We start from the raw sequence: 14,112 nt of genomic DNA on the forward strand, positions 1-14,112 counted from the left end.
ATTCTTGCTTATTTATTTAGTTTAGACTGGTATCAGAGCCATACCTTTCCTACCTGAGGTGGTAAATATGGAGTTTATAGTATCATTATAATCACACAGAGAAAACATCTTCACAAATATGGCATCTACTTCAAGCACTTCAACTTCATCTCAAATTACCTTTGATAAATCTGCTATATCTATTTCTTCTACTCTTTCACTACCTAAAACTTGCACTAAACATGTGACCTCCAAGATTGAAAATCTTGTAGAATATTCGTATGTCCCAGATTCAGCTCAAGTTAGTGAATCTTCTATGCCCTTAATCAGTCCAGACCAACTCTATAGACGTGGAAACACTTTTACTCGTAGTATCAGAACTCTGATTTCTACGAAAAGGCCTACTCCAAAAGAGTATGTCCAATCTTCAAGGATTTTTGGAAAAGAGGAATTGTCTAATCTGACAAGGAAATTATGGTTAATAAGATGAAATTCAAATTTTGAATCCCATATTTAACGGCTAGGATTTCTTTGTAGATCACATGGTAGTGTTTTTCTGACTCCTTGAATTGTCCACTAGCATGGGCACAATAAGATTCTTTACCGTCATGTTTTTCTAAAAGAACGGCTCCCTAGAATACGTTGACCATTAGTGGGGATGTTGGATAGTAGTAGTCTGAGAGGGGCCCCATGGTGGGGCTGATTTTCTGAGCATTTTTTAAAGCTGACTGGTATGAACTGCTACATGTGACAAATGTTCATCTGGGAAATGAATGAGTTCCTGGGCTATGTGTGGTTCAGGACTATAGTATCTGTCTTTTAGAGTCATGCCAAGAAAGGTGACAGTGTCTTGGCCTAGGATACACTTTTTGTCAAATAGCATTATGCCATATAGTAAGAAAGTAATTGTTGATGAGAATCATGATCTTTGGAGAATAATAGCACGTCATCTATATAGATAAGTGCATGATGAAGGATTGGTTCAAAGATCTTGATCATGGCCTTTTGGAAAAGTGAGGGGGCTACCTTAAGGCCAAATGGCATTACTTTCCATTGGTAGTGGGCATTTGGTATGCAAAAAGTTGTTTTAGGTCTGTCATCAGGGTGGATTCCTAATTGCCAGAAACCCGCTTTAAGGTCGAATTTTGAGAAGACCTTGGCATTTTGGATATGAACAAATAAGGACCGGATTTTTGGCAAGGGGAACTTATCGTCTTTGAGAAAACAATTGAGAGGCTGATAATTTATAACAAGACGTTTTTTGCCTCTAACTATTTCAGACCTTTTTTCCACATAAAAAGCTTGACAAAGCCCATTCTCAAACTGTGGGTTCAATGAGACCTTGTTTTAGCAACTGGGAACATTCTTCTTGGGCTAGTTTCAGGTCAGTCGGAGTCATTCCTGGATGGGTAGCTTTAGTTGGGTTAATGTCTTTGTTAGGCTTAAAAGGGAGCTTAATGAAGAAATTTCATTTTTCCAGAGAGGGGCATGTTGAAGAAATTGACTATGACTTTCTGGACAGTGAATAAGAAAATGGGATTTGAGGGGATCAAATGAAGGAGGAGAGCTTGAGATAGAGAATAATTTCAAGGTATCCGTATAAGGTTGAAACATCTGTTTATAACAAATTCCAGAGGCTGTTAAATGGAGTTTTTTAACCAGGTGAAGGACATCAAACCCAATTAAAAGATCTTTGTTAGGAAGATTTGATCCAACAAGCTTGGTCCAAAGGACACATCCTGGAAAGAATTGAATGCCAATGGGTTTTTTGGTAATCAAATTTGTATGAAATAGTTCTCCATTAGCAGCTTTGAAATATTCTATATTTTTTCCCAAAATTGGAATGGAAGGATTGAAGGATTAAACATACTCCTCTGAGCTCCAGTATCAACAAATCCTATGATGGGAACTGGTTTGCCAAATTTTTCAAGGAGAAGCTGGATCTTGATTGAAAGGATATGAATGGCTGGTTGGACTTTCTGAATCTGTTGTACAGTTTGGATTACAGGAACATTTTCTGAATCAGAATGTTCTTTTGTTTCAGCAAGAACAAAAGCTGTTTTTTCATCATAGTCCTCTTGTTCAGAGAAGAAGGATTCAACATCATCACTTTCTGAAAAGTAATATGGAATCCTGGAGATGCTCAATAAGTCTGACTGATTTCACAGGTCTGTTTGGACAATTCCTCGCGAAATGGCCTTTCTTTGTACAAATAAAACAAATGTTGCTTTTAGATTTAGAGGACTGGTCAGAGGTCTTTTTTTCTAAAAAATCGATAAGGTTTTCTAGATCTGGAAGGTGTTTGGCTTTTCTTTTCTGAATTTCAGAATTTTCGAAAGTAGGATTTCTTTTTGGTTGAGCAAGTACAATCCTTCTCACTTTTGCACTTAATGGAAAGCACTTTTGAAAGGCTACTTGTTTTCTATGAGGTCTTTGAAGAATTCCCTCTGTTCACAAAGTCTTTCTAGACAATTGATTACTAACTGATAGATTTTCCCCAAGGAGAGGTTGGCTATGTCCAACTGGTGGATTGTGAACTGTCTTTGAAGTTTTGGTTGAATCTCCTTCGGAAGAGATGCTACAAAAACATGTTTTAATGAAGGATCATTAAAACCGTTGAGCTTGTAATACATTGTAGACATCCTCTTGTAGTGAAAATCCAGATCTTTTATTTGGAGAGAACAGCACTTCATTAGATGAAACTCTCTTCTTGTTTGTTCATTAGTAGCTGTAGCTTTCCCAAGGAATTGCTCATAAATTATTCCTAGGACCTCCGAAATCTGAGCTGGAGCTACCAATAAAATGAGAACTGAATTCCTTAAGGACTGTTTGGGGTGTTGCTCCAGTTTTGAGCATTTGAACATCAATCCAGGCAGAAAATTCTTGAAATTTAGCTGGCCATTTTACTCTTGGAATATCATCAAAAGTAAACCATGGACCATTTGAAGGTTTAGAAGAAGAATTTTCTTGATGAGGGGTAGGATTGGTATCAGAATCTGCTTCCTCAACTATAGGTGTTTGAGGAGGTCAGGAGGGAGAAGGATCATTTGACCCAGTTGATGGTTGGACCATCAAAAGCTTAGAGATATCAGTGAAGCTTTTTTCAGAGTTGGAGGAGGAAGAATAAGATTCTAATGAAAAAGATTCTTCATCAGTTGAGGTTTCTTCTGATTCTAAAAGGTGAGGCAGGATTTGAGATGAGTATTGGTGCATAGGTTCTTTGTTCTTCTAAGTAGGTTGAGGTTCTGGAGAAGATTATGGATCAGAGGGTTGGTGGTAAATTCGAGGTGGTTCAGGCTTAGGAGGTTTGGACCGTGGTTTTGGAGGAGCAGGAGTTGGAGCATGTTTGAGATAAGACAGGCCAAAGAATTTGGCAAAGTCTACAGGTTGTCGTGAGGTGGATGGTGATGCGAATCCCACAATGAAACTTTCAAACCCACACTTAATTTGTAGTTTCAACTTCCCAAGAAAGTTCTAAACAGATTCAAGACAAACAAAACCTTGACCCAATGTTTAAGAAAACATGAACCAAAGGTATAGAGAATGATATTGACGCCACACTCAAGAAATAGATGAGAAGGTGAGTGATAAGTTTAAGTTTGGAACGCCACAAGAATGCAAATTATTGATAAGTTCACTAGTTCTCAAAAGAACCAAAAAAAGAATAATCTTTCCAATTTTTTTACATAGCAAGGTTGCTGAGTTTAAATAGGCTAAAAGAAACCCGAGATCCTAAAAATACAAATGGAAACATTGGAACAACCCTCCAAGTAGGTTTGTCAAAGGATGCTTCAAAAGTCATCACCAACCCACCATAATTAATGGTATCTTTGACAAACTTAATGCTAGCCTACTATAATTAATGCTATCACTGACAAACTTAATGTTAGCCCACCATCATTGATGGTAGACTTACCTTACACATTGACAAACTTGAAACAAAACAAACAAATGAAGTTGAAAAACAAAGGAGTCATTGAAAATCCCAAGTCTAAACAAGCTGTAATAAATTGGTCATAACTCCTTCTAGAGAACTCCAAATCCAGCTCTGTAAAATTTATTGGAAAGCTAACTTAATTATATTTCCAATGGTATAAAGCTTGCACATTACTTCCGGATCAATCAATACAGTTTTTATTCCGAATTTGACCTTTCTGCATTCGATACAAATTGTGTATTTGGCTGCCCAATAACTTGAATAATGCCCATAATGCCTTGTGTTCTCTTCATGCCCAATTCATGATGTCTTGCATCTTGAATTGCATTTTCATTCCATATTTTCTCAATTAATCCATTTAAAGAAGCTTGCATCTTTTTGGCTCTAGCTCTTGTAATTGGGCCTCCATGAATGTGCAAAGGATCACTTGAAGTTTTAATGGTATTCCCTTGATGGTTCTCATCAGATGGTGTGTAGAAAGGTTGGTAAGTGCTGAAAGTTGGAGCAGGGGATTTTGTAAACAATGAAGGTTATTGTTTGTCGGCATCAATTCTGGCCAGGCAGCTTTTAACTACCTAATCTCTGCTTCTTTTTGGTTAAATTCTAGACCCCAATATTTGTTTTGGATCATAAATCATAGATCTGAATCAAGTTGTGTAACTCAATTTTGCATGTCAAGATACATATGTTCAAGCTGAGATGTGATCTTGTCTACCTTTGTGTCTGTCTGCTTGACTTGAAATGCCACTTTTTCAATATTCTCATCCAGAGATCTGAAAGCTGAGTTTTGAGCCCTAGCATTTTGAGTTTTCCAGTTTAGAACAAATTTGAAAGGCTTTGGTTCTTCAAGCTGGTCATTTGGTGTAACAGGAGAATGGACAAAAGGTTTGGTGGTGACCTTTGTCTGTGGATCAATTTGTTTTTCCAAAGGAGGAAACTGTTCTTGGTAAGAGCTTGATGAGAACATCATGCAAGGTTGGACAGGCATAGCATGAGATGAGAGCAAGGTTGTCTCTTGTCTGCACGATCTTTGTTTATACTCTTTTTGTATAAGCCTTAAGTCTTTCCTATAAATTGGTAAAGGCATTAGACTGTCTGGATCGTCTGGAGGCGGAGGAGGCTTTTTGTGACAGGGATCCAATTTGTGACTTTTCTTTTTACGCCGCCTGGGACACTTATTGAAATCATCATCATCGTCTTCTTTTTCGAGACAAGGACAATCTGGGTCACACATATGGGAACCTGGAACATCCCATAAAAAATGACCATTAATTTTATCTGGGTATATCGGATAGCCAAATGAGGCAAATCTGTGGATGGGAAGATTTTCTTGTGCCGTAGATACGGCTGTGAACATGGAGGAGTATGAAAAGGAGTTTCTGGGTGTTGATCGTTCAGAGGATGGATGAGAAACAATGGGTGTCTGAGAAGTTGATGGTGATTGAAAAGTCAACTTTACAGTTCCATCTGCTCTTTTTTCAAAATGAGCATCAGTTGTTTGGGCCGGCTAGGAGTTTTGATGGAATTTTTCATAATTGGAAAGCCATTCAAGAGGCATGAGCTTAAGCAGCTCTTGCTTTTGTATTTGTCTTGGGATTTGAACTATGGAATGGATGCTTTTTGAAGAATCCACAAGAATCATCAATGCATCTAATGTAGTTTGAGGAGTGGGAAGATCAAGGGCATGATTTTGTAAGGTTACAATCTTTGAAGAGACTATTGTTTTCAGTTCCTTGGATCTGGATCTGAACCTTCAGAGTAGTTGGTAGATTTGGATCATCAAGTGAGAGGTTGAAATTTGGGTAGAAGGTCAAGAGAACACTTCCTGCATGTAATGTAGTCAGGACTGTTCCTATGACTGCATGCTGGTACTCCTTGAAACTGGTATCTAGTAAAGCCAGTCTGGCTGTGACAGGTAAGCCTTTTCTCTTGTGAAGGGTGAGAATCAAACGAACTTCTCCAAGATGGAGGTGCGTGTATTCTTCTCTTTTCCACTGGATAACAAGTTCTGGTGGAATTTCAAGGGTGACATATTGCTCTGCTTGTGATGCTTGGAGAGCACACTGATCTAGTCATGATGACTGGATATATTCTTTTGGAGCATGTCTTTTTGTTGAAATTAGGGTTCTAATACTTCGGGTTAAGGAATTTTGGCTAATGAGAGGCATGGAAGATTCACTAATTTGAGCTGACTCAGGGACATATGAATATTCAACAAGGTTTTCTATTTTTGAAGCCAGGTGTTTAGAACAAGATTTAGGAAGTACGAGGGTTCAAGAAAGAGTAACAGGAGTAAGATTATCTGAACTGTTTGATGAAGATGCCATTTTTTTATTCAGAATTTCCTTTATTTACCTATTCAAGATGAACATATCTCATATTTACCGCTTCGTTTTGATGAAAAGCATTATGCTCAAAGATAGAAGATAATTATACGTGGCTTGTTATACCAGTAGTGCAAACTGATCTAGTCCCCATTTGGGATGACCATCAGAATATATGTCACTAGTTTCCCGTCGATATACAATAATATTCTAGCTTGTGGGTAAAAAGTTTTGGTTTGGCTCTGATACCAATCGGACAACCACTACCACCCAATGGTGAAGCCACTCCTTGGCTATAATACTTTGATCTACCATAAGGTGACATTTTCCCAATTAAGTACAAGGTCAGTTTCCATGCATCATTTTAAGAACAAGGGTAAGGTTATCTCAACATTTTTCAAAAGAATCACTGTAGATATTGAAATCATCCATATATACCTCTATGATGTTTTCATCATAATATGAAAATATACTAACCACATGCTGCTAAAAAGTGGTGGGGGCATTACAAAGGCCAAATGGTATTCTTCTATAAGCAAATGTGCCAAAAGGACAAGTCAATGTTATTTTCTCTTGATCTTCTAGTGCAATGACAATTTGATTATAGCCTAAATATCCATTAAGAAAAAAATACCAGCAAGTCTTTCTAACATTTGATCAATGAATGGCAAAGGAAAATGGTCTTTGCGAGTTGTAGATTTGAGCTTCCTATAATCGATGCAAACTTGCCACCCAGTTCGAGTAGGCATTACCTCATTCTCCTCATTCTTAACTACAATGATTCTAGATCTCTTTGGAACAACTTAGATTAGGCTCACCTATTTTCTATTTGAAACAGGATTGGTTATACCGACATCTAACAATTTTAGAATTTCTTTCTTCACAACTTCCATCATGGGGGGGGGGGGTTCAATTGATGTTGAGCTTCCTTAGTTGGTTTTGCTTCCTCCTCAAACAAGATTCTATGCATACACAGAAAAAGACTCATCCCCCTTATATCAACTATTGTCCATCCAATTACTGTTTTGTATTCCTTCGAAACATGGACTAACTTCTCTTCTTATAAATGTCATGGATTCTCTGCAATGATAATAGACAGTTTGTCTTTCTCACTTAGAAATATATAATAGACAGTTTGTCTTTCTCACTTAGAAATATATATTTAAGATTTTTTAGAAGATTTTTAAGCTCCAGTGTAGGTCCTTGTATCACAGAAGGCAAAAGTTTCTCATTACATAAAGATAACGACACAAAGGAAATATTATATCTATTTGGAACTTTTGGCAATACTTCTAAAAATGCCATTGTTTCCTCAATATTATCACATAATTGCATATCTCTTTTTGGATCTTTATGATTTTTTAACTGAAGGCTCTTTCTAATAGCGATTTCCAATGCATCCTCACTTGCAAACTCAAGGATTTTCTATGCTAAAGAATTAGTAATGTCAATTAAAAAACAAGAATTCAAATCACTTGGATACCTTATAGCATAAAAAATATTGAAATGAATAACCTCTCCATCGACTCCATAATTAGAGTTCCATTACACATTTGTGTTAGTTTTGGACTCTTCATAAATGGTCTCCCTAAAAGTAAAGGAGTTGGCATAGGAGATGAATTATCCTCCATATCAAGAATATAAAAATCAGAGGGGAAAACTAATACATTAGCATGCACTAAAACATCTTCCAAAACACCTTTTGGATAAGTATTAGATCTATCAGCAAGTTGAATAATAACACCAGTTTCTTTAAGTTTACCTAAATTTAAACAAGCATAAATATAATGACATTAATAGTTGAACCTAAGTCTAGCATAGCTCATTCATACTTGGTGTGCATGGAATGGTGAAACTTCCTGGATCTTTGTATTTTGGCAGAAGCTTTCTTTGCAAAATAGCTAACACATTATCCCCATACATAGCACATTACCTTTGAGCTTGCGTTTGTTAATGCATAGCTCTTTACGGAACTTTGCATAACGTGGTACTTGCTTAATAGCGTCCAATAGAGGTATGTTAACTTGTACTTTGTGGAAGGTTTCTAGAATCCCTTTTTCATGCTTTTCTTTCTTGGAATTTGCAAACCTACTAGAAAAAGGAACAAAAGAACATTAGAAGAAATTGGGATACTACAGGTTACCTTAGGTGCTAAAGTTGTCTCAATAGGAGATGTGGCTTCATCTTTCTCAATAACTAAATCATCTTGCTGTTTTGTCTCTTCCATGGCTGATCTTGCTCTTTTGGGTGCTTCCTCAAGTTGTTTCCCACTCCTGAAGTCAAAGTACTAGCATTCCCTCCTGGGTTGATTATGGTTAGTCACAGTACTAGCTAGTTGGCTTACTTGTGTTTACAAGTTCTTAATGGTTGTCCTTGCTTCTTGTTGAAATTGCACAGAACTTGTAGCTAAAGATTTAACCAAATCTTCAAGAGATGTTCCTTGATTATGAGAAATAGGTTATGGCATAGATTAATAAGATGTTGTGGCCTTGGTTGATTTTGATTAAAGTTGCCATTAGGACCGACTTGTTATTGGACTTCTTAAATAACTAAAGTTTGGATGATCTCTCCATCTTGTTGGAGAAAGGATCATACTTTTGTCTTTGGTGCACTTGCTGCTCTTGATACCCACCTATGGTTGGTATGTACTGAAGGTTGGTGTATGCAAAGACAAAGCAGGAGATTTTGCAAACAAAGAAGATTAATGTTTGTCTGCATCTATCCTAGCAAGTTCAGCTTTTAACTGCCTGATCTCTGCTTCCTTTTGATTAAATTCTGGTGATACGAATCCCACAATGAAACTTTCAATCCTACACTTAATTTGTAGTTTCAACTTCCCAAGAAAGTTCTAAACAGATTTATGGCAAACAAAAACCTTGACCCAATGCTTAAGAAAAACATGAACCAAAGGTATAGAGAAGGGTATTGACGCCACACTCAAGAAAACGATGAGAAGGTGAGTGATAAGTCTAAATTTGGAACACCACAAGAATGTAAATTCTTGATAAGTTCACTAGTTCTCAAAAGAACCAAAGAAAGAATAATCTTTCAAATTCAAAATAACATTAATCTCCTTACATACCAAGGTTGCTGAATTTAAATAGGCTAAAAGGAACCCAAGATCCTAAAAATACAAATGGAAACATTGGAACAACCCTCCAAGTAAGTTTGTCAAAAGATGTTTCAAAAGTCTTCACCAACCCACCATGATCAATGCTATCTTTGACAAACTTAATGCTAGCCTACTATAATTAATGCTATCATTGACAAACTTAATGTTAGCCCACCATCATTGATGGTAGACTTACCTTACACATTGACAAGCTTGAAACAAAACAAACAAATAAGTTGAAAAACAAAGGATTCGTTGAAAATCCCAAGTCTGAACAAGCTGTAAAGAATTGGTCATAACTCCTTCTAGAGAACTCCAAATCCAGCTCTGTAAAATTTTTGGAAAGCTAACTTAATTATCTTTCCAACGGTATATAGCTTGCATTTTAATTCTGGCTCAATCCATACAGTTTTTATTCCGAATTTGACCTTTCTGCATTTGATACAACTTGTGTATTTGGCTGCCCAATGACTTGAATAATGCCCACAATGCCTTGTCTTCTCTTCAAACCCAATTCATGATGTCTTGCATCTTGAATTGCATTTTCAATCCATATTTTCTCAATTAATCCATTTAAAGCAGCTTGCTTCTTTTTGGCTCTTGCTCTTGTAATTGGGCCTCCATGAATGTGCAAAGGATCACTTGAAGTTTTAATGGTCCCTTGATGGTTCTCATCATCTGGACCCCAATATCTGTTTTGGATCATGAACCAAAGATTGGAAGTATTTGTCGTCCAATAATGGACACATATCAGTTGGATGACCTACAATAAAGCATAATCCACACATCTTCGGTTGTTGAACGTTACCCCAAGCCATTTGTTGTACTAATGAAGTGAGGTTAGCAAGCTCCTATTCAATGTTAGATGCAACATTAACCTCATTCACCTCTTGTTGAGGCAAATCTAATCTATTGCTAAATTGTTGTGAATTTACTGTTGTGTTTTCTATCAATTTCTTTTCTGCCAAAGGTGTCTTGTTCACCAAACCTCCTCCACTTGCACCATCAATCATGCTTCTTCCCATTGGCAAAAGTCCTTCATAAAAGTATTGAATCAGAAGATGCATATAACTTTTTAAATCTCTCCCACTACTCATACAAACTCTCTCGACTATATTGCCTTATGCCACATATCTCATTTCTAATGTTTGTAGCCTTAGATGAAGGAAAGCATTTCTCAAGAAAAAGTTTCTTCATCTCATTCCATGTGGTGATACTACCAGATGGTAGATAATAAAGCTACTCTTTTGCATTGTCTGCTAAAGAGAATAGAAAAGCTCTTAATTTAACTTGTTCTTCGGAGACTCCAGTTGATTTCATACTTGAACACACTACATGAAACTCCTTAACATACTTGTTTGGATCTTCTCCAACTTTAATTGCAGTATATTCAATGCAAAGAGGTTGTTGATCTAGAGTTCGTGCTGCCAACTCCTTGAGTGTTCTTTCGTTTGCTACTACCATCTCTTCTTGCTCAACTCCATGTATAACATTAAAGGATCCTCTGGTGATGGACTTTGATGAGAACCATCAAGTGAATACTATTAAAACTTCAAGTGATCCTTTACACATTCATGGAGGCCCAATTACAAGAGTAAGAGCCAAAAAGATGCAAGCTACTTTAAATGGATTAATTGAGAAAATATGGATTGAAAATGCAATTCAAGATGTAAGACATCATGAATTGGGTTTGACGAGAAGACAAGGCATTGTGGGCATTATTCAAGTTATTGGGCAGCCAAATACACAATTTGTATCAAATGCAGAAAGGTCAAATTCGGAATAAAAAATGTATTGATTGAGCCAGAAGTAATGTGTAAGCTATATACCGTTGGAAAGATAATTAAGTTAGCTTTCCAATAAATTTTACAGAGCTAGATTTGGAGTTCTCTAGAAGGAGTTATGACCAATTCATTACAGCTTGTTCAGACTTGGGATTTTCAATGACTCCTTTGTTTTTCAACTTCATTTGTTTGTTTTGTTTCAAGTTTGTCAATGTGTAAGGTAAGTCTACCATCAATGATGGTGGGCTAACATTAAGTTTGTCAAAGATAGCATTAATTATGGTGGGTTGGTGAAGACTTTTGAAGCATCCTTTGACAAACCTACTTGGAGGGTTGTTCCAATGTTTCCATTTGTATTTTTAGGATCTTGGGTTTCTTTTAGCCTATTTAAATTCAGAAACCTTGCTATGTAATGATATTAGAGATTAATGTTATTAGCGAACTTATCAAGAATTTGCATTCTTGTGGCGTTCCAAATTTAGACTTATCACTCACCTTCTCATCTATTCCTTGAGTGTGGCGTCAATATCATTCTCTGTACCTTTGGTTCATGTTTTCTTAAGCATTGGGTCAAGGTTTTGTTTGTCTTAAATCTGTTTAGAACTTTCTTGGGAAGTTGAAACTACAAATTAAGTGTGGGTTTCAAAGTTTCATTGTGGGATTCGCATCAGACTTGGTGGAAGAGCAATATTCAATGCTCTAGAAATTTGATGTAAAGATGATGGTATAGGTGGTAAAGCTGTAAACTGATCCAGTAAAATACAATGAGAAGAGGTGAATTATAAAGATCTGAAATAATGAAAAACAAATAATCAACACAAATAATAAAATTATAAACAAAAACAAAAACAAATTAGGGCAAAACAATCCCTGGCGACAAGATGCCAAAATTGATACACTTAAAACCTTGCCTTAAATATTATTGTTATTGAGTATAGATTGTAAGCAAGGGTCATTCCCGTAGAGGTTTTTTTCCAACTAACAAGTCATTAACACAAAACACACAAACGTGAAAACTGACCAACAACAAAGATGAAATTAAAAACTCTATCTACACTACACGAAATTAAATAAAACTTTTCGAATTTACTAAGGACACACTTAACAAACATTCACACAAAATTTGGGGGGATTTGGAGTTTATTTATTTGTAAATTAAACTAAAAAGTTTAAAGCAGAAAAATAAAAATTGTAGAAAATAATATTAAAGAAGTTGAATAATGATGTGAAATATGGTTAAAGAATCATTCTCCACCACCAAACATTGGATTTTAGGTTAATTATCAGAATCATCATTCAATTATCTTGATCTTTCCTTACTTAGCTGTCAAGTAAAACAAGCTCTTTACTTAATCTCTTTCCAAGGAACAATCCAGAGCAAGCTTTCTAGATTTAACTTAATGAGAGCACTAGAATCAAGAATGATATAGGCTGAATGAAGAAACAAAACACACAAGCTCGGTTGACTTATATTGAATTATATTCCATATGCAATCAGATGAAAATATCGCATAATCTTGATCACAATCTGCCACTTAGGTTTAGTTCTCTGATAATTACAAATCAAAAACCCGAAACTATCAATCAAATCACCATCAAATTAATCTAGTTGGCTACCTAAACACTAAAAATAGTGAAATATAAAATTTTCTCAAGAAAGATGAACAAATTTTGATTCTGAAACTTAATAATAAAAATCCATGCCCAGGGTTTTGAAATCATCCCTAACCAATGAAAAGTCTATCCACATATGTCTAAATTATTGAATAAAGAAAACTAATCAAAGACAAGAGAAACAAAGTCTTATTGATTGAATTATAGCTATGGCATCCAATTTTTCTCTCCAATTTACTCACTCCTCTCTTCTTTGCACTCTCCTCTCCTTTGGAACTGATTCTTCACCTTTTTTTTTTTCAAGGGCGTTCAACTTGTTGCGTTTATATAGAACTGCTATACAAATCCTTCTAAGACCAGTGAAACTCATTTTTGACCTTCTTTTCCTAGTAAGAATAGGATTTTTCACTTCAGGAGATAGGTACATGTGGTAAAACAAGTCCCAAATAAGCTTATTGTAGACTCAATTAAGAAATCCGACCACTCCTTTAAGAATCAATCTTTATGGCCTAAATCTGATCTTCAACCTTAATACATATCTAATATAACCCAATAAAGTGAATAAAGCTCAAAGATTCAACCAAAAAGCAAACCAAGTCCTTGAAGTCGCAATCTACCTATTCTTCCCACTAATTCGTAGCCTTTCTACTCCTTTTTTGTTTCTTTGCCTCAAAAACTCCAACAAAACATAAATGGATTAGTAAATATTCAACAAGTTCATGAAAATTTCAAGTAATTACAAAGAAAGTAATAAAAACTGATGTGAAATTAGGCTGTTATCACACCATATTCGTGTATATCTTAGTTCTAGACTTCACTGAAAGTTTAAATCATCGATTCAAGAGCCATGACTATTTTCATCATCATTTTAGTACTAGGCATTATAAAGTACTTTTCATTCAATTGAAATCATCCATTTTTTTTCTACTAGGCTTTTTTTCTATTGTTCAAATCATTCATTCAAGACCTAGGACAATAATTAGTCTATTTTAATTTTTGTTTTTGTATTTCGATTCGTAGAGTAATTTTGCTTCTCTTTAGATCATCAATTCAAGAACCATTACTATAATCAGTCTATTTTTAGGTTGTTTATGAGACTAATGCTTGTATCATACTTTCACTTCGGTAAGATCCATGACCTTAACAACTCTATTTTAAGGTTTTTCCACTATTCAAGGGTACTTCTCCTTCTCTCCATAACTTTAACTAGCACATTTTCATGCTTATTTAGAGTACTTTTGCTTCTGTTCAAATTATCCATTCAAAATTCATGACTATAATCAGTATTTTTTTTTTTTTGAATAGGAGACGGAATAGTGAAAGACCCATTGAGAGAATCTTGATCACAATCTACCACGTAAG

The 14,112-nt window shown here is 35.7% G+C and overlaps 1 protein-coding gene across 3 annotated transcripts in view; it reads right to left on the reverse strand.

Annotated features, from left to right (window-relative positions):
* Window positions 1-9,683, reverse strand: part of LOC127899148 (uncharacterized) — a 62,956-nt gene extending 53,273 nt beyond the window's left edge. For all 3 annotated transcript variants that reach the window (XR_008050982.1, XM_052432195.1, XM_052432196.1), the window contains exon 1: window positions 9,396-9,683. The gene's annotated coding sequence lies outside the window, so the exon portion shown is untranslated. The remainder of the gene's footprint in view (window positions 1-9,395) is intronic.
* Window positions 9,684-14,112: the final 4,429 nt, after the last annotated feature.

Source organism: Citrus sinensis, chromosome 8 (assembly GCF_022201045.2).
Source record: "Citrus sinensis cultivar Valencia sweet orange chromosome 8, DVS_A1.0, whole genome shotgun sequence".
Classification (NCBI taxonomy): domain Eukaryota; kingdom Viridiplantae; phylum Streptophyta; class Magnoliopsida; order Sapindales; family Rutaceae; genus Citrus; species Citrus sinensis.